This window comes from Hippocampus comes, unplaced genomic scaffold (genome assembly GCF_001891065.2).
Source record: "Hippocampus comes isolate QL1 unplaced genomic scaffold, H_comes_QL1_v1.1 scaffold195, whole genome shotgun sequence".
NCBI classification, from domain to species: Eukaryota; Metazoa; Chordata; class Actinopteri; order Syngnathiformes; family Syngnathidae; genus Hippocampus; species Hippocampus comes.
The window spans coordinates 783,907-803,687 of record NW_017806076.1 but is presented as its reverse complement, the minus strand read 5'-3'; the positions used below and the strand labels follow the sequence as shown (position 1 = coordinate 803,687).

General features: G+C 44.7%; 1 long non-coding RNA gene across 1 annotated transcript; it reads right to left on the bottom strand.

Moving 5' to 3' along the window:
• Positions 1 to 528: 528 nt before the first annotated feature.
• Positions 529 to 4,298, bottom strand: LOC109530695 (uncharacterized). The gene is made up of 2 exons (XR_002171053.1): positions 3,389 to 4,298; positions 529 to 974 (listed from the first exon to the last, which is right to left on the bottom strand). It is a non-coding gene; the product is annotated as an uncharacterized LOC109530695 (long non-coding RNA).
• Between the last annotated feature and the right edge of the window lie 15,483 nt (positions 4,299 to 19,781).

The following is a 19,781-nucleotide window of genomic DNA, read 5'->3' as shown; positions in this document are numbered from 1 at the left end:
GGGGGGGGGGGGTCTCTGAGATCGGGGGCTTGCACGTGTTTTTTCGTAAACAGCATACTGTAAGCATGACAATGTCATCAGCGCACTTCAATTGAAAGGAGGGCGAAATCAGTCATCTCAAGTGTGGTCAGTTTCACACCGTGCGGCTCCCGCAGACAGCTTGAAGTCTGTTTTCTGATGAGGTCAGAGGTCACGAGTCATGACTGGGATGTTGGTCATAAGCGGCGTGCACCATTTGCCACATCAGCGGGAGCCGGGCGATTCTTTTTTCAGGTTGCCGTCCCCCATTTTGTCATTTTAGTGCGCGATTCGCTAATATTATCCGAGCGGCTTCTGTACCGGTGGTGCTGTTGAGACGGTTATTGGAACGCAGGCCGTATATCTTGATTTCAAATAGCACATGCAATTTGACATACTGTGAAGCTTCAAAGTTAAAACATGATATTTTTTCCAGATTGACTACTGGATGGCTGCCTACGCCGAATCTGGTTCTGTTCAAGGTTTTTTTTTTTCCTTTCCTTTTTTTCTTGTGAGAAGAGAGTTTGTCCTCGCCGCTGTGGCTCGGTGATTGCCCACAGGGCGAAATTGTCAGGTTTTTGTAGAGAACGCAGTCAGCTCCACACAATAAGCACCCATAGAAGACTTCATTATGTTTTGGCATTGTTGGAAACCTAGAATTGATTTTAACATGACTCATCGATTCTTTGGGGCCGTCGCAAGAGAAAGTTCTGCGCATTGGGCAGAGCTGAAAGGAAGGTGGAGAAAGAGCGTCCTCGACTGGCAGAGATTCGAGGCCAGAGTGCAATCTCACACGCGAACCGTGACAAGAGGACACGTTCCCATCTGCAGAACCCGCACGTCTCCCAGGAGGTCTCGGTTTGGGTTGGAGAATGGGGCTCATGACAACTTGGGACAAAGTTGGGTTATCGCTTCCAGATTTTTGGACCGACGTCGACAGACATTTTTCTCTTTTCCTGAAGAGACAAAGACATACAGAAAGCAGAAAAGGAGTAAATCAATGTGACAGCAGACTTCATAGCGCTACGCCGCTTGGTTGGGTTTGCTGGATTTAGATGAAAACAGTCACATACTGTACGAGTGAACATTCAAACATTCTCAGCGGGATATCTTGACGACGACACTGAAAATAATCTTGATCTGAAAGACCAACTGTGGCCAGCTTTCGACTATTCTGTCTTCTCCTGTTACTGTTAGTTGATTTTATGTCCTCGAAAATCGTAGCGGCACAGTTGAAGTCATACCTCAAGCCTGCCAAATAGTTCATACAGTGTCATTTATTTAATCCTATCCAAGTGATTGAATACCGCCTCTAGGTGTACACAATCCCTTTGAAACACACCGAAGGGGAAGGGCGATTCCCCTTTTGCTCAAGTGTCACAATTTGTGTTTTTTTTTTTTTTTTGTATTATTCAGGAATCGAAATGACTTCATATACGAATGGATGGGCATTCACGTCGACATGATGCATATGCAATGCATGACATGATTTACTGTACATATCTGAAAGTGTACAGTTGAAGAAATATCGCTGATTAAAGTTGCCTTAATTAGCGCACAGTAAAACTGTAATCGGTCTTGTTCAGGAGCTTAATCTCAAACCGGCTCTGTACATTGCTATCGGCTACGTGAGTGACTGACTCGTGACTCATCAGCTCTCGAAGAGAACATATGCACGATGTCTACGCAACACGGATGCATTGGCAGCAATACCATAGCAACTCAATCGTTTTTTTCTGAAGAATCCAAGTGTTTGCCTGGTGTCCATTGGTGGAGCTCAGAAAAAGTTCATGCAACGGCGTCGCAATAAATGACCCCATTTAGAAATCTTGATCCCAATTAGAGGGCTTTGGGCATAAATAATTAAAGGGCTGCCTCTTGAATACACAAATAATTTTACCATCATGCACATGTATTTGCATATTCGTGCACATGCACCGCCACAATCTCAATCGCTAACTCTGCACGTTCACGCACAAGCGCACGATGCACTGGAAACAGACTTCTTAATGAAGCCTCCGCAGAGTGAAAGTAGAACAGAAATACATACTGGCCCATTTCCGCCTTTGGTTCGCCCTCCCCTGCACTCATCCCCCTCGCTTGTTCTTCTTCACCTTCTCCAAATCATTTGTTTGATTAATATTTCGTTGTCTTTGTCTTTTGTCTCAATGAGTTAAATCACAACCTCTCATTTACAGCTCCAGGCAAATACACTTGCGCAGACAAGCTTGCTGATGAGAGGGATGACTGAGAACATACGCACAGAGCCGCGCTGTGGAAAATTTTAAATGTCTGTTGAGTGTCCTTTTTACCCGTGGTTATTTACATAAGAAAATGACAACGTGTGCATAAGAATGGCTGTGAAGCCAAATGAGGGGGGAAGAAAAAAAAAAAAAAAAAGATGCGCACCGGAGCAGAGGCGAAGCGAGACAGAGGGAGACGGGTGGAGAGAGTAAATCCAGTGACACTGAAGTGGGGAGCACTCAGGTGTGGTGAGAGGATTATACAAAACCCTGAGTATAAATGACAGTAAACACCTGAATGACAGAGAGACGAGGGGGTGCGGGAGCCTGGGTGAGCGCCGCAGTTTAGAGGTCCTTGAAGAGAACATCATCAACACTTTGATGCTTTAAAGGTGATACTTTAGTGTCGGAAAAGTTCCAGGACTTGTGTTACAAAAGATATCTTTTAAATCGGAACGGCAAAGTTTTGAAGTAAGCCCCGAAGGACACGCATACGCTTTGCCAATCCAGAGGATTCTCTTGATGGACCCGTTGCACTTGGCGGACATGAGGGTAGTTTGTTCTTTTTGGCCAGGAACAGTCAGAGGCTCAGCGCATTGTGAAGAAGCACGTTGTCACGGTGAAGCAGACGTGAGTTGCCCTGCCACAACTATCGCTTCTTCTCATGCTCTGAACAAAGAAACGCCGCAGATGTCTTTGTAGATGGGCTGCCTGATCAGGCCTGGATGGTTTCAAAGGGACAACTTGTAGTTTGGGTTTGGCAAATGTGTCTTTTGTGGCAGCAGGACTCAGGCACAAAAACAGACAAATGAAGCGCAAACAACAAACAGTTATAAGTACCTGAATGTGTGGCTTGTTGCTCATAGTTATAGGTATCATCATTGGATGGTACAAACCAATCATAAACTAAATCTAAGACATACTTCAAACAACACAAACAGGATTTAAAAAAAAACAAAAAAAAAAAAACAACACCAAAAACAAAGCAACTTCGATGGGCAAGGACAATAAATGGAGAATCAGTTGGGAAGTCAGTCGGGGATTTCCAGAACAACTTTGCTCGATCAAGTCCAAGGAGCGTGAATACGGAATATCGCGCAAGATAAGGTAGGTGTGTTTTATCTTACCTTGGCTGCTGCTTCATCTTTCTCTGGCAACAGGGAATTGCTGACGCGGTCTCCAAAGTCGGTGTCACTTTCTGCGTCAACGCAATCTCTGTTGTTCACGCTGCTGCCTGAAACACAAACGCACCAAGTCAGTTTCAACAATCTTTTACTGTGTCGAAGCCCGCGGATTCAAATGTAATAGATGTGAAGTGCTGCCGTATGTTGTGGTGGCTAACGGAAGATATGTGACGATCGCAATTTAGACGAAGAATCAGGGGACGTTTGTTGTTTTTGTGTCTTTTAAAGATTCACAATGGATCTGCTGTCCCAGAGAATCAGATTCTTTCAGAGCAAACCCTCTCCTTAACGTTTTGTAAAAACTGGCAAAGGAATTTTAAAAACGGTGCTAGTAACATGCTAACACACAGAAATAAAGCAGAAAACACAGCCAGTTGAAGTTTTGAGATTATCCCTTGGGAGTTGGTACATTTTTAAGCTTAATAATAACTGTAAAGAACTTGATATCAGGAAACATTGTACAGTAGTTACAAATAGGGATAACATATGGTTTAATTCCTGTTCCTCAAGGGGATATTTTCACAAGCATTAAAAAAGGGCAGTCATAATGGGGAAATGCTGTCTTTTTGTGAGTGAATCGAGCATTCAGAGACAGTCTCTAAGCAAACCTGAGGCATGGCAAACTGTATTTCATGCCGCATTGTCAACATGATCCAGCTATTTCTCGCATGGAATTTTTTTGTGCACCATTAGCAGCCGCGCCAACACATTTGCCTCCTTTGACGGGATGCTCAAATGTGATTTTAACCCTTTGGCTTGGGGTTAAATTCCTAAAGAGAGCCGAGCGCGTTGCTTCCGAAATCTGCTCTTAGTTTAATCCCTCACCTCTGGAGCCGTATCACTGTACATCGCTGACTCTACATGAAGCATGACCCTATTCCCCGCCATAACTCCCAACCCCCCCCACCCCCACCCCCCCCCCCCCCCCCCCTCCCGTCCTGGCAGCTGAGAGCTAAGATGAACGAGGCACGGGACGCACTTTCGCAGCGTGCAAACTATCGTAGCTCACGTGTACCGTTTAAAAATGCTTCTCTTGGCCGCCCAGATTCCCATTCTTAGCAAGTGCTCTCGGTGAATGGTTCATGAAAGGCAGCTGGGTTTTTGTTTTTACAACACCCCCCTGACTGACATTCCCTCCCTGGTGATAGAAAGGTGTGTCGCAGGCTATGACGCAAATATTCGTTGACGAAATGTTGACATTTAATATTTATTGGAATTATTATATACTATTATATACTATTCATTGGAAACATGCCCCTATCCCCCGCCATAACTCCCAGCCCCCCCAACCACGACCCCCCCCTCCCTCCGCCTTGCAGTCTTGGAAGATAGAGAAGCACAGGGGAAAGGCATGCCAAGGCGGAAGATACTTTTAAGCAAAGATTAAAGGTTTTCCTTTTTAATCAGTCATTTGGCAGCAATGTTAGCATTTCACCCTAGTGTGGCTCAGGATCAATTTTTAATGCTGCGGCGCAGCGAGCAGACAGGGTGATTGGCAGAGTGAGGAGCTATTTACAAAGGCTCTATTTACAAATTTTTCCATAGAAATACACTGAGGGCACAATTGACATCTCTCACAGAATATGAAATGAGCTCTTTCCCTGTACTCGCGTCGTCACGAGGCATGACCTCAGCCGTTCCCCCGATGATCACCGCTTCATGTGAGTGCGTGTGTGTTTTTCTGTACGTCTCAAATGGAGGAATGAGAAAGGAGAGACACCTCTTTTCAGTTGCATTGTGTTATACTGTTGGTGTCGCATTGCCAGAAGCTAGGTCAATCAAGTCTAAGGTAAACAAATAAGGAGAATATTCCCAATGGAATGTGCTAATGACAACAACAAAAAAATGATTTGATTGCATCGCTCCCTTACAGTTTCCCACGGCATGAAAGGTCAAGACTCCATTCTAGCTAAACGTTTTGGGGGGAAACCATTCCTTTTAAATTGAGGGGAAAAAAAATCCAGATTTTTCAACTGCAGTCATGTGTGAATTCCCGCAAGCGGTATGCGTATATTGTGAAAGTGTAGGAAATCATAAGAGACGTCAATAAATCTTGTCAGACTTCAGTGCGCAGCTAAATGATAAAAACCAAATGCTTTTCGTGATGCCACCACAGACGGGTGAAGGCACGGCAAATAAGAACCCAAGTTCAAGTACACAAGTTATGGTGAACTATGTTTGACTCAATTATGAAAGTTAAATTACAACTGATATTAAATTGCGGATATGATAAAGGAAATACTTTCATCCTAGATCGGATTGCTTCAATTTCCATGACTTACTACCGAGACTATTTCTTTGAGATCCCAACAATGCAGATTTCCACCAGCATCAAATCTTCTGAGAAGCAACAACTCTCACCATTTATCTATCTACATATTGGCAATATAGCGTAGCACAAATGGACGGATGCTATTCTCAGCATTTTTGGGAGGGGCCGTCTATGTACATTGAACAAAAATATCAATGCAACACTTGTTTTTATTCCCGCATTTTCTTGAGCCGAACTCCAAGTGCAACAATCATGCTGTGTAGTCAGCATCTTGATATGCCAGACCTGTGAGGTGGATGGACTATCGCGGCAAAGGAGAAGTGCTCAGTAAAACAGATGTAGACAGAGTAGTGAATAAAATTTGAGAGAATTAGGTCTTCCGTGATATAGCAACAAAGTTTTAGATCTTTGAGTTCAGCCGGTGAAAAATGGCAACAAAAACATGCACTGCATTTATATTTATGTGCAGTGCACCGTCTATGACCGCGCTGCCCTCTGTTTAACACAAGCCAATTTAAACAGTATTCTGTGGTGAAAAGTGTGACCTTGAAACAACCTCCAACCACAAAATGTGCTCAACGATCAGTCCTGTTACTGTATTTTACAAAGAGCCGGCTCAATAAGACATAGATTGTTTTATGACCTCGAATACGGATTTTGTTGTTCAGGGGAAAATGCCAAGCATCCATTTGAAGGGTATACAATTTTACACGAAAAAGGGCAGATGATTGAGACCTTCAGCACCTCAGAAGTTCATGTTTATATAGATCTGACACGGGTGTTCCTCTCGATCGGCTGATCCACAAATCCAACCTTGGACTACTCAGTCTCTCTGTCAGTCCATCCAGCCATTCATCAATCCATTCACTCACACAGTCAACGAGCCCTCGAGCTGACCGACACACAGAACATTGATCCAGTGATTGACCCTGCACCGGCGGATCAATACTCTCTTAAATGGCATCATTGTAGGCGCTTAGGCACAATAGCCGGGCATTGTTTGTGCACTTCATTTCCAGGGAATCAAGGCTGTTTAGGGCTCTCACCCGCATCGGTGCTCCATTTTACTCTACTTACCTGTACATGACTGCAGCGGTGAAAAAACGAGAGTGCACTGGGGGGGAAAAAGTATTTGAGCTCTTGGCGTTGCGCGCAGTGCTAGCAATCCATACAAGACTACATTTAATGACTCAGAAACACTCAATACCTGTACCAGGAATAATGCAGCACACATTTCAGAGAAACAGAATGACTTGAATCATTTCAGCAAATGTATATTATTATAATCGAATTAACTCGAAGGAGTAGCAGTCTCGCAGAGGCTGCGGAACCGATTGTGTCTTTCTGTGCATATCGAAATCCTTTTGGGGAGGTGCCGGGGCCAACGTATTGGCATTAAATGAGTGGAACTCTGACAAGCCTCGGAGCTCTGTCACTGCGGTTCACAGGTCTTGTTAGCCAAGGTGTCGGCATGGTGGAAATGATGGTGCGCGTGTGTGTTGGGCGGGAGGTTTTGTGGGGGGTGACTTTAGACAGCAGTCCTACCTCCACCTCCTCACCTGACACCTGTAATGAAACTAAACAGGGGCAAGGTGCTCTGCTCTGTGTGTGTGTGTGTGTGTGTGTGTGTGGACGTGTACACCCCCCCCCCCAAAAAAAAGGAGCACAGGTGCTCCACGCTTGTTGGCGCCATCACCAATTTGTCGGAGCCTCCAGACAGAAGTAGGAGTAAGGTGATGGAGCTCGGGCTTGATAAACACAGAAGCCCGGCTTCGATTTCCCATCCAGTCCACTTTGAAAATACATGGCTCTTCCTGGACACTCTTGGCCAGATGAAAAAGGAGGAGGCGGTGGATATAAGGAGGAGCAGAAGTAAAGAGGGGAGCGCCACAACAGAGAATTATGGTGTGATGGCCTTGCAGTGAGATGAATAAAATAATAGCCGTGAGGGGGAAGGTAAAGAGACAAAGTGATGAGTGGAGCACACGGTGGAGAATTTGGAGAAGAGATGAGCACTCTGGTGGTTCGGTTTTGTGTGCTGACTGTAAAGCGAGATCGACAGGAGGACGAAATACAGATGCCTCAATGGAGGTGATGAGGATGGAGATGGGGAGGGGGTGTGTGTGAGCAAATTGGGAGGTATAACTACATTAGATGGGTGGACAGACAATAGGTAGGGCAACTTGAATAAAAAAATGATGGACTGGTGATGGTTGGACTTTTGGTTGGATGGATGGATGATCGGTGGGTGAGTTGGTACAGAAAGGTTAGATGTAGGAGCAGGCGGGTGGGTAGGTGCTACACTACAGATGGGCTAAACTTTTTAAAAATAAATAAATACATTTAAAAAAATTTAATGCCCCCCTCCCCTATTTTTCAATACCGTCTTCCTTTGTATTTTTAATAAACACAAATAACAAATGAATCTATTTTACAATAAGCAATATCAGATTCACTATTCATAAAAGTGTTGGTGTTATGGATTAGGTTTACGCTAAAATAAAAGTAACTGAACCGTGAAGTAGTATAAAATAGTTTATCGACTTCAATTGGGGTCGTTGACTTATTAAAACACTTGGACGTGCAGTCTTTTAAGCGCTCACCAAGACAACCAGCAAACAAGTGTGGTGAAAACATGAGCCAGTAAGTCATAAATCAGATTACAACAGTAATGAAACATATTTTAAATCTCTCTATCTTTCTCTCTCTTTGTGTGTGTGTATATATATACACACACACAGGTATCTATCTATACATATGTATCTATATATGTGTATGGATGAAGGCATTTGCATGGCTGGATGAAAGGCAGGCATATTTTTCTCCTTGCCACAGTATTGCCTTTCCTCCATTTATCACATTCCTTGGAAACAACTTGCAGTGTTACGCCTTTCAGCTGATATCAGAAGTTTAAAGCCCCGCTCCGGTTGGGTGTCAGCGAAGGAGGTGGGGCACCGAACTACCCTCTGCCCCCCTGGAGAGTTAAGGAGATCACATTTGAACCCCCACCTCCCCGCCATCCTTAGCTCAACCCCACCCTACCGTTCCCCTCCCTCCTGCCTTAACACCAACATAAGAGGACAAGTGTGGGCTCTAAGCACCAGTGATCAAACACGAGCGGCTGCTGGGTGCGTTCGGCTCAGGACGGTTGGCCTAATAGGATTGGAAGCCCCCAGGTGAGCCAAAGGACACCTCCAATCAGCCTGATTAGCCAAAGGCAGAGCGGCGTTTTTCCGCGCTGATGTAGTAAGCGAGTGACGCGCACTCCTAAAAGGATCATAGGGGTTGTGGAGAATATCAGAAAAGTTGCGAAGATGCGGATGGCAGCTCGTGTCAAGTTTGGTGCAAGACTGTTGGTATTAACAAATGACTTAATGGGCCAACATCATGCTAGCTTGAGCTTTGCACGCTGAACTATAGGCATAGATATGATGGTATATACTACCTTTGGCGCAACAGCTGTCTAATTTATGATGAAATATCAGTTATTTTGATGGCTATTTTTAAAGTCTGGCACACTGGTACACAAACTCTCCAAATGTGGCTGCCGCGCCCCTTTCATGGCATTGTCCTAAAGCCGGCCGCTAAGTGCACCACCCACAAAACAGTAAACACACGAAATAAAAAAACTCTGTTGAATTTACTCTAGGGTGGCCCGGTGTTGAGTGGTTAGTGTGTCAACCACACTGTGCAGAGGTCATGGGTTCGATACGCTGCATGGGTTTTCTCTGTGTACTCTGGTTTCCTCCCACATTACAAAAACATGCATGGCAGGCTGATTGAACGCTCTGAATTGTCCCTATGTGTGAGTGTGAGCGCGAATGATTGTTCGTCTCTGTGTGCCCTGCGATTGGCTGGCAACCGGTTCAGGGTGTCCCCCGCCTACTGCCCGGAAACAAGTGGGATAGGCTCCAGCATGCCCAGAGACCCCTGTGAGGATAAAGCGGTTCAGAAAATGCATGCATTCATTGAAACGTTGTGAACTTCAGGCTGAGCTCTGAAACTCCAGGCCTGAACATGAGTCCTTTTCAATGCGTCAGTTGTGTTCAACTGTTTTACAGAAGTGGACATATTTTTATTCAAAGAAAATCAAATCTCTCCCTGTTCGTCAGGGGAACACAATGAAGTTTCCGCTTCGACTTTTTGGTCCCGAATGCATAAAACAGACCGTGGCACTCTCTGGGCTTTTCACCAACTTCTTCCCAACTTGACTCGAGAAGCAAATGCTTCCCACAGTGCGGACAAGGACTTTTAAGCATTTCAAATCGAGTGTTGTGTGTTGGCTCCCTTGCGCCTTGAAAGCGGGACAAGCCGTGGGATCCAAAATCCTTTTGTGACCGGGATGCTCACGGAGCAAGCACCCACAGGGGATCCCCACCCCAGAGAAGAACCTCTCCACCTGCTGAGAACAAACATTCACGCGCACGCACGCACACACACAAATGCCACAGGGCGTTCGTGTCACGTTACCTCCCTCCCTCATCAGTGTGTCCCCACGTTGATTGCGGGTCTACTTATACAACCCACACAATTACTCGTACAGTAGAAATGGCACAGCTGAGGCCCTACAGGAATTCAGATGGCCGTCTACCTCAAATTAGCTCGTTCCCGATGCTTATAACTTGCCATTTCCTCCGAACTGGAGTAGAAACACTGACCTTGAATCGCAGCAGCTAAATGGAACAGAGAATTACACCGTCAGCTCGGTTTGCTTTAAAAGAGGGAGTTAATGTACGGCTCTGTATTGAGATGGTAACTCTCCTCCCGTGAGAGAGACACACGCACGTTCACGGTTAGTTGAGTGGGGCAACACGCATGCACACACGCGCTATGTAATCTATGTTATCAACCAAAACCCAAGCATGCCACCATTCATCTCAGCGTGCCTATTTACGCCTTCCACAAATACATTTTTTAGTACCTACATGGAGGACTTTTAAATGATGGCGTACGATAAAACCTGACACGTGCGGCTCGGCTCCCCGAGCCCTTTCAGCGAATGTTAATGCAATATCGTAAGCAATTTTCCAAAGTGGATTACAAATTTCACATTGAGGTTTTATAGCATATTACAATAACTTAACCACATCGAAACGTTCAGCTGCTTAATATGCTATTTTTCTCTTTCCTTTTAAAGACTCCTTCTTTGCGAAAACCCTGCCATGCCATGGAGCAGGCTGGTTTGTGTGGTGGACGAGTCAATAATCTTTATGCAGTGGGTTTTAATTACAAGGAGATAACAGAGTATCCTCCTCAAGGCGAGCCTCCATCAATCTCTATTCTGCATCGAGCGGTACGGAGCCTCAGCGGGCACAAGCATGCACACTTTTTTATCTTTTAATCGCCGGCAAGCCACCCTCGCAAACACATGAGGCAACTGTTGCTCAGCGCCGCCTCCTCCTCCGCCTCCTTGCACACAATTGTCCACTTAAAGAAGCAACACATGCTTGCGCACACATTGACCGAGCGAGGGATGCAGGAACACACCTGCAAACTGGCAGGATAATCCACCGAAAAAGGTTAAAGCCGATGTCTTCCCAAATGATGACAATCTAAGAGGTCACATCAGTCATTGCTAAGGTCAGGCTTCCCATAAAATGTCTTTGCTTTAATAATACTTCACCTAAAATTTCGACTTCAATCCTTTCTTTTTACTTGTCCTAATTCAGCTTGAGTTGAAAACAAATGCACGGGTTTTCGCTCATCTTAACTTTTTAACTCACTGAAGTGACAAGCAGTGATAGAGAACAGTACTTTCACTACTTTTTCTTTTATTTTGTTTTTTTTTTCCACACACAATACAGTGTCAAAAGTCAGTTCCGATTTTTTTGAGCCCATATGCGACACCAGATTTTTTCACGCGGTGGGGTGTAAATGGTACAATACACGTCACATCCGATCCTAACGTGGCGCCCCGCAATAAAATTAACCAGGGGGATTATGGAGACACAAAAAATGGGAACACCGCATATTTATCAAACAATATTGCTCCGTTTGCTCCATCAATACCTTGAAATGGGCTGCCGGGGGAACGCTTTAAATGCTCTCCCGCCAAATAGCGGAAGTTACAATTAATCTATGGATCCACTTTTCGTGACTTTTTTTGGTGTTGGGATTTTTTTCAAATGTAAAACGTGCCTTGGCTTAATAAACGCGTGTAAATAAATGGATTAAAACATATGAAGTAATGACCAGAAACTTTGAGCCATGGGTATTCTGCATCTTGCCGCTTTCGAAATGTGTTGCCAAAGTGAGGATTTGCAGATGCATTGCAGCACATGCTCCTGCTGGAAGCGTGTGGATGTGGATGAATGTCGAGATATGTGGTCCCATCAGTGTTTGCATACATTTATGGAAGTGAACAGTGCCGTCCATACCTGAAGTCCAAGTTGTCATTTTGTATATCTGTTTATGCTTGCCGATATGATCCTGCTGTGTGTGTGTGTTTGTTGTGTGTGTGTTTGTGTGTGTGAGTGAATGGGCGCTGTCAGGTGCTGCTGCGCCAGCTGCATCTGGAGCCATCTGTGTCGAGGCTCTGTGGGAGTCGAGCGGATGACTTTAATGTACTTGAACCCCAGACAGACCTTTTTCCCAGACAGTCGTCAGTGTGAATGCAAGACAACTGGGCCCAGCCAAGCTGAACCGGCGGATCTGGGTGGTGAGCAGAAGACAGACGCTTTGGTTACACTGTAACCCCCCAGTCAGGCTCACTGGGGAACCTCTGGCAACCAGACACACAAAACATGGGAATCTGTTTCAATGATGCTCTAAGATTGTTTTTGTTGTTTGATGTGAGAGGACGCCGTTTCGACAAAGTGTCTCTCCTCGGACACGTTTGTCATTTAACGTGATGCTTTTTGTCTACAAGCTCACATTGTTTGCTGTATGAAAGTTGATGTTTTTACATAATAGCTCAAAAATAACAAATGGGAGAGACATGTTGTCTTTATATATATATATATATATATATATATATATATATATATATATATATGTTGGGTCTGCAAAACAAAAATGTTTAAATGGTCAAAACGGGGCAAGTTTATTTTATATTTATTTTTGGATAGTTGATTGAAGGTCAACAAGGTAGTAGCAACCTACATTTGCTCTGTTTTATTTTCTGAACCACACTTAACGTCAGTCAGAGTTAGGGTTAGGCAAGTATCGATACAAGGTATCGGTATCAGGTAGATACCAGCCTTATTTTAAGGTATAAGGATACCAGCACCAATATTTAAGGAATAACCACCCCCCCCCAAAAAAAACCCTTTTTTTTGTCATTGTGTTAACTGAAATTCAAACAAAAGTACTCGAGGTATTGGTACTCTGGATTGGTGAGGACTCACAGAACGAATGTTCTGAAAAAAAAGGTGGTATGGAACATCCCGAGTCCGCCTAATTTTAATGCCACAGCCCGAGGCAACATAATTGCTTGGGATTTGGAAATTGCTATGATATGCTGTGATTTTTTTAACCGGCGTTATAGTCCTCAATGAATTATTTATGAAATATTTCCAATTGGTGAAATATTGAAATTGAATTTTCGGAATGAATGGCAATCGCAAGATCTCACAGAAGCGCGAGCCAAACAGCAGCGAGCACACACCCGTGATTACCACCACAAAGCAGCGACCCAGAAACAATATGATTAGTGAAGCACAAAATCAATTAATGCAGCTGCAGAATCAATAGGTGTCTCTCAGCATATATGTCCTGCAGTTAATTAATAAACAATAAAGACATTAAGCGACAGAGCATCAGACTGTGGCAACGACTGTCATCAGTCATGACGTGTGCACCGATGGCATCAGCAGGAAAGCGACGGGAAAACACTGACAGATATAAATGAGGCCAGAGTGAAATACTGAATACACCCACAGGCTAAGATGGTGTGACAATGTACACACACATCCAAGGGCGTGAGCGTGCATAAACTTACAAAAGCGCTCATGCGTGAGCTACCCGATGCTTGGAAAATACCAAAACATACGTGGTGAAATACTTTCAACTCAGCCCTCTCTTGAAGCCAAGCATCTATAATATAATAATGCCAATGTCAACAATATCAACAGATTTGGACTTGTTAGTATTCATTTGGAACAAGCCCAGGGTTTGATGAGGCTTGAACCGTGCTGGAAAGCGGCCCACAGTATCTACCCGTCATATGCTTTGCTGTATTCTGCTGCCAGTCACAATAAAGACGACTCTGTCCGACTCTAGATGAAATCGATCAAACGTTTTCCCGTTCCAAATGTAATAATGTTCAGTATTTATTAACATGAAGAAAGAGGTCTTCATTTTAGAAAATGCCTTCGATTGTTTGCCCCAGTATCATATTTGGCGGTGTTCCTCGTCAGTACCGAATTTCCCTCTCTCATCCAGCTAAGTAAAATATTAGAAACAGCTCTCAGGATGAAATAGTGTGGCTCTACAACAGCATTAAGCTCCGCCAGGGCGGATAAATTAAAATTTTTGGATCAGAACCAACATGTATGCACAGCTCAAGTAAGAGAAGTCCACAGGAAGCTTTGTCTATTCAGGCTGAGCTCTGTGACATCACTTTGAGCAGACAGCTGATCCATTTGTCACACAGCTGACATTTGGAACATAACTCTAGACCCGCGGATGTATTTGTTTTAGGTTTATGGAAAGCGTTACACACCGCCTTTCCTGTTAATTCAATAACCCGTGACGACAGCGATAACTGCCAGGTGCCTTTTTTTTTTTAAACACCACAATCTGACTCGTGGTACACGGGAGTTTAAAAGATCGCTCCCGTCACCTTATGCTGTGACACTGCTACCGTATTTATTTTGGCCGTGGCGCACGCACTCGACATCATTCAAATACTTTCTCACCTCAATCATGTGACCCAGCGCCGGGCGACAGTCTTCTCAGTCTCAATAGTGGAGAAACAATGAGATTTCTATCCGTAACGCTATTACCGGCTTTAATGGAGTTAGAGTTGCCTCGGTGTATGTGGGGAAGGCAGTGGAGAACTTTATTAGGTTTATGACCTTTTTGCTTTTGTCCCTTATTCTACTACGAGTGATACAAGCCCGCCTTTGAGCCCCAGTGAGAGGAAGGTTTCAGCTCAGAGAGGAAAAGTTCAAGATGGGCCACTCATCTGAATTCCACTTCAGCTCCAAACAAAGTGTTATCTTTCAAGATGTGGAACAGTTGTTATTAGTGCTTTCTTTCTTTATTTCTTTTTTCAAATGTTGACTGGAGTGGTTTTCAGAGTGGCACTGTGCAGCTGATTACAGGGAGAGTCTTAATCAGGTGGCGCAGTCTGCTCGGGGGCCCCTGGGGCTCGCCGTGTGCTACATCCTGTCAGACTGCGCAGAGAAACAATCCATCATCAGGAGAGCTCGGAGACAGAGAAGCTTGGGCGCATGGGAGAGACGACGACGAGAAAGGGGGTTAGAAAGCGGGGCAAAGGAGCACGGGTAGAGGATGAGAGGCAGCGAGCGGAGGTTTAAGGTAAGTCAACGAGGAGAGACACAAGGCTGAAGACTGAAAACTAACTCGGAGTTAGAAAGCTGCCCGAGAGAAAATCAAGAATTCGGCGAGTCAAGCTGGACAACAAATGGCGGCCATTTCAAAGCCCGTACTAAGTAACTGCGACACTTTTCACCTAAAGACATCTTCCTCATGGTCGCAATCATCAAAGAAATCTCTTTTGGCGGTTGGTTCAAACGATAAACAGGAGGAAAAAGAATCGAGAGTAGGGGAACGGAGGGATGGAGGTGGGCCGGCGTTTTACACCGTCTGGGCTCTGTCTGAGGCCGGTGTAATGATGCGGCTCTTTAGAGGACGTCGAAAATGAAAGGCCAGAACAATCCTCCATGACAGGTGGGATCCTTTATATCTAACAGAGGAGAGACAGCGCAGAGCCGACGCGCGCGCGCACACGCCCCCACGCACACAGAAATATGAGTACACTTCTGGCTATTTGCATTGAAAGAGCCACGCACACACATAAACTGCAGTGAATTCCACGAGGGGAATTCGCAGGCTCTGTCCATGTGAAGAAGAGGAGTTAAAATGGACAAAGAGCAGATCCCATAAAGGTGATTTATAGAATTGAAAAAGATGTGCTTTCTTGGCACACCATGAGGGATATTAAGTAGGGATCGCACACAGATCACCCCGCAAAACCTTTTCATCTTGATTCTGGAAAAAAAGATCTTTCTCAACTCCCCCAGAAATGGGAGACGTCTGTGGATATTTATGTGTGAGAGCAAGAGACAGCCTTAATGATATGAAAAGAAAACTGGAATCTGCCTCAGTCCTGGAAGGGCCAAAAGTGAAGAGGGTTTGTATTAGCACTTGGCCAATCCCCCAAATGAAGACATCCTGCCATTTTGGGGGAAAAAAAAAAAAAAAAAGAGTATGAGAGGAAAAACAACGGCGTCAACTAATAGGGTATAAACAATTTAAGAGAAGTGACACAAACAAGGAGCAAGCTAAGAAGGGGGGGAGGGGATAAGCGAGGGAGGGAGGGAAGGGAAATCCGCATCTGACAAAAAGGGCTCAAGCATCATACATCAAGCACTTGTTACCTCTCCCGGTGCCTGTGATTGCACATGACTGCAAACAAGTCAGTGATAAAAATCTGAAGAAAGATGAGAGCGATCAGGCCGACTTTAAAGACCATCAATCACGGCCCCCGTAAGCTCCGATATTATTAGTTCAAGTAAAGCTGCACTCTTCCATTTTATGGACATCATAAAGGACTTTGGTGTGGGTGGGAGGGGGCGGGGGCAGGAGGGAAGGAGATCCCGCAGTGTTTCAACTAGGACTGGGATGGATGTGTTTGCAAAAGTGGACTGGATAGACGGACAGCGCTAAATGTCGTAACCCGAAAAGAACACACCTCTGTGGGGGAAGGAATGTGCGACGGGAGTGGAAGGTCCCACTTTCAAGATGCAAGTGAAAAAAAAAAATACAGTACAGTGGAAAGGACTCTCCTCTTTTCACAGGGTGATATTTCAATGTCTGCTCAGCATGTCAGGAAGTCTGACAACATGAAATGAGGTCGGGGCAAAACATGAGAGAAGTTGTGTTTCCTTAGTACACAGACCGTAGGAATTGATTTGGGATTTGTACCGATAATATCATGTGATTAATGAATGGTATGGCAGCCCGTGTCCACGAAGACGCGAATCGAATCACCTTTTATTGGACCGATGCACACCCCAAATTGAAAATGTTCATTTTCTACTTACAAATCCAATATGTGAGTGTGCCGCGCTTTTTCGGAAGCACCAACATCATCCTAAAATGTTTACAAAGTCATGCGTTAACTTGCACCGGTTCTTAACCTCCGCAAGCTACTCACGACAGCTCCGATTTGCACGTCACATTGTTGTGTAAATGATCAACCAAAATGACTGTTTCGACCCTCATGAAAATTGTCAAATAAACATTCCATGTAATGTCTGTCGTGACTTCATTAAGACTTGTTGTTTCCTCTCAAAGGAAATTCTGACCGTTTTCTGATTCATGCACCCCCCCACCCCCCCAACTTTCTCTCTGCCTGCCCACCACTGAGGACATAAAGGCGAGCGTGAAGTCCTTCACTGCCTGCTGAATAGCTGCCCTTTGTGCCTCTGAACGTCATTCACCAGCTGAAAGGACCCCAGAGCGCTGCCACTGCACCTCTGTGCGCTGCCTGCTTTAAAAGAGCGCCTATGCCCACTGCGACGTGGCTGAGAAACTTCACCTCGTTTTAATGCGTCTCAAAAACGAGCCACAACAACCATATACACCGTTTGGGAATGTAAATTATCCAGTCACTCATTTTTGGAAACCTTTCCTACATGTTCACCAGTGATGTGGGTGGGATTGGTTGTTGAGAGTATCAACCACACAGCCATCCTTCACCTTGTGGTTCTCTATCAAGTCCCAGAGGCCTGAGCTTGGTTTGTCCGGCCTGACAGTGGCACACCAGTGAACAAAAGGGCTGCCCTGGAATGTCAGCGGGTTCACATTTCACATGCAGATGCGTGACCCCAGAGCCCTTTCGAGGGAAGGTGTGCTTTAACCTCGCCAAGGAGGAGGAGGAGGAGGAGGAGGAGGAAGAGGAGAGGAGGGGGAAACGGGGATCAAGAGGCACTTTAAGGGGAGCCTGAAATGGGGGAGGGGTACCCAAAAAAAAAAGTTTGCACTGCTTGCTTTTCCTCCTCCGTAGCTAAAGTTTCTCGGCGTATCTCTGTAGCTCTCCCAAAGCTCTGCTGAATGGTGTTAAAACTCACTTAAAGAATAGCATAATTGTCGCTATCCAGAAAAACTCGTCAAAAGCTGGCTCCTTTATGTGTGGTCTGTGATGCGCCCTCTCTCTTCCCCTACTTCCAAATACATAAAAGCATTAACTTTTTAAGTGCACACTTAGGGTTTTTTTTTTCCCCAAATGGTTGAAAAGGCACAACGGGAGGGGTTACGTAAGGCATAGGAACAGCGAGCACCACAAAAGAAACCAAAGTTACTGTCACATGCTCTCTGTAGGCCCAGCCAGGCACAGTTTCAACTCAAGGGCTTCACACTCCTTTAACATATTCTCCTTCCCTCGCTCTTCTCCGAGCGCGCTCTTTCCTTGTTCTCCGGCTCCCACTTTACTTTGTTTCTGATAGCTCGCGCATCAAAGGCATCAAGACCTTCTGCGAAAGCCTGAAAATTCCATGCACATTTGTTTGTTTTGACCTGGAAGCCCTTTCCTAAAGCTATGACGATCCAACTTGTAAAATACGGAAGAAGATAAGAACTAATTCTGGTACTGGCTTTTTTGTTTTTGTTTTGTTTCTTCAAGTGGTGAAGTGAATCGCTGACGAGGTGGGTAAAACTTTGGGGTATTTTTATCCCATCAACATATTCCATTTAAAAACGTCACGACCGATGCAAGCATTTTGTGAAGCGAATGAACGAATGTCGTAAATTCAGCTGAATGAATTTTGGCCCTGCATCATTTTGCAAAAAGATAAGCACTGTTATTTGGACAGATTTAAGTACATCACTTTTTTCATTTTTTTCCCCCCCTGCCATTCATCAATCGTCAGCAAAAAGGGCGTCCGTCGCCGACGGATCTTCTGCCCGTATTGACGGAATGCCCACCTTTAAATTTGGTTTTTTGTCACACCTTTTGGAATAAAATGATGTACCTCAAGCATAAGTAATTTTTAGGATGAATTGGAATAAACATTGTGCTATCATTTGAGATTGAACAAACAAAAACACCCTGGCGCCTCAGGTCGGCGGACCAGACATTATTAGAGGTACCAAGAACTAAGCCTTTTCCATTACTGGTCCCTGTCTTTGGAATGACCTCCCACTGAACATTCAGCAAGCTGCCCATCATTAAAACTCGTCTCAAAACTCATTTGTATTCTTTGGCTTTTGACTCAGCATGGCTCAGACTTGATCTTAGTTTTACTGTTTTGTGCTTTCTACTGTCTTCGTTATTCATTTTTTATTTTATTGTTGTACATATGATATTTGCTCCATGTACAGCACTTTGAATACAGCGATGGCTGTTCTATAAACACATTTGTGTTGAGTTGAGCTTGCTTGCGTGCGTATGCTTTCAACACTGCTTGTGAGGATACTCTGCATTTAGCAGTTCTGCCATCTAATAGTTGAGACATCTATAGCATCCGCAGGAAGGCCATGGGGAGCAATCCATAGACTTGCGTAGCCATGGCAACTAAACAAGGATAGGCTAGATGTCAGGCCAGCATGGCTAAATTACCCATTAGAGAAAGCAGGGAGGGGAGAAAGGGAATACTGGTCAGGGCACGAGAGGCTAATGGGGAGATAACATGGCCAACATATAGATGACAAACGCACGTGCGCGCACGCACACGATGTGTGCTGTCATATGCACAGACTTATACAAATAGAAACAAACAAACAAACAAAAAAAAAAAAGCGGGTAATCTTTGTACACACAAGGTATTTGCTGATAAGCGGTACAATGAATCAAAATGTGCACACAAGGACATAAAGTGAAGACAAAATGGTTTTAATAAAGACCCCCTCTTGGAGAGCTTTGCTCGCGAATGTGAG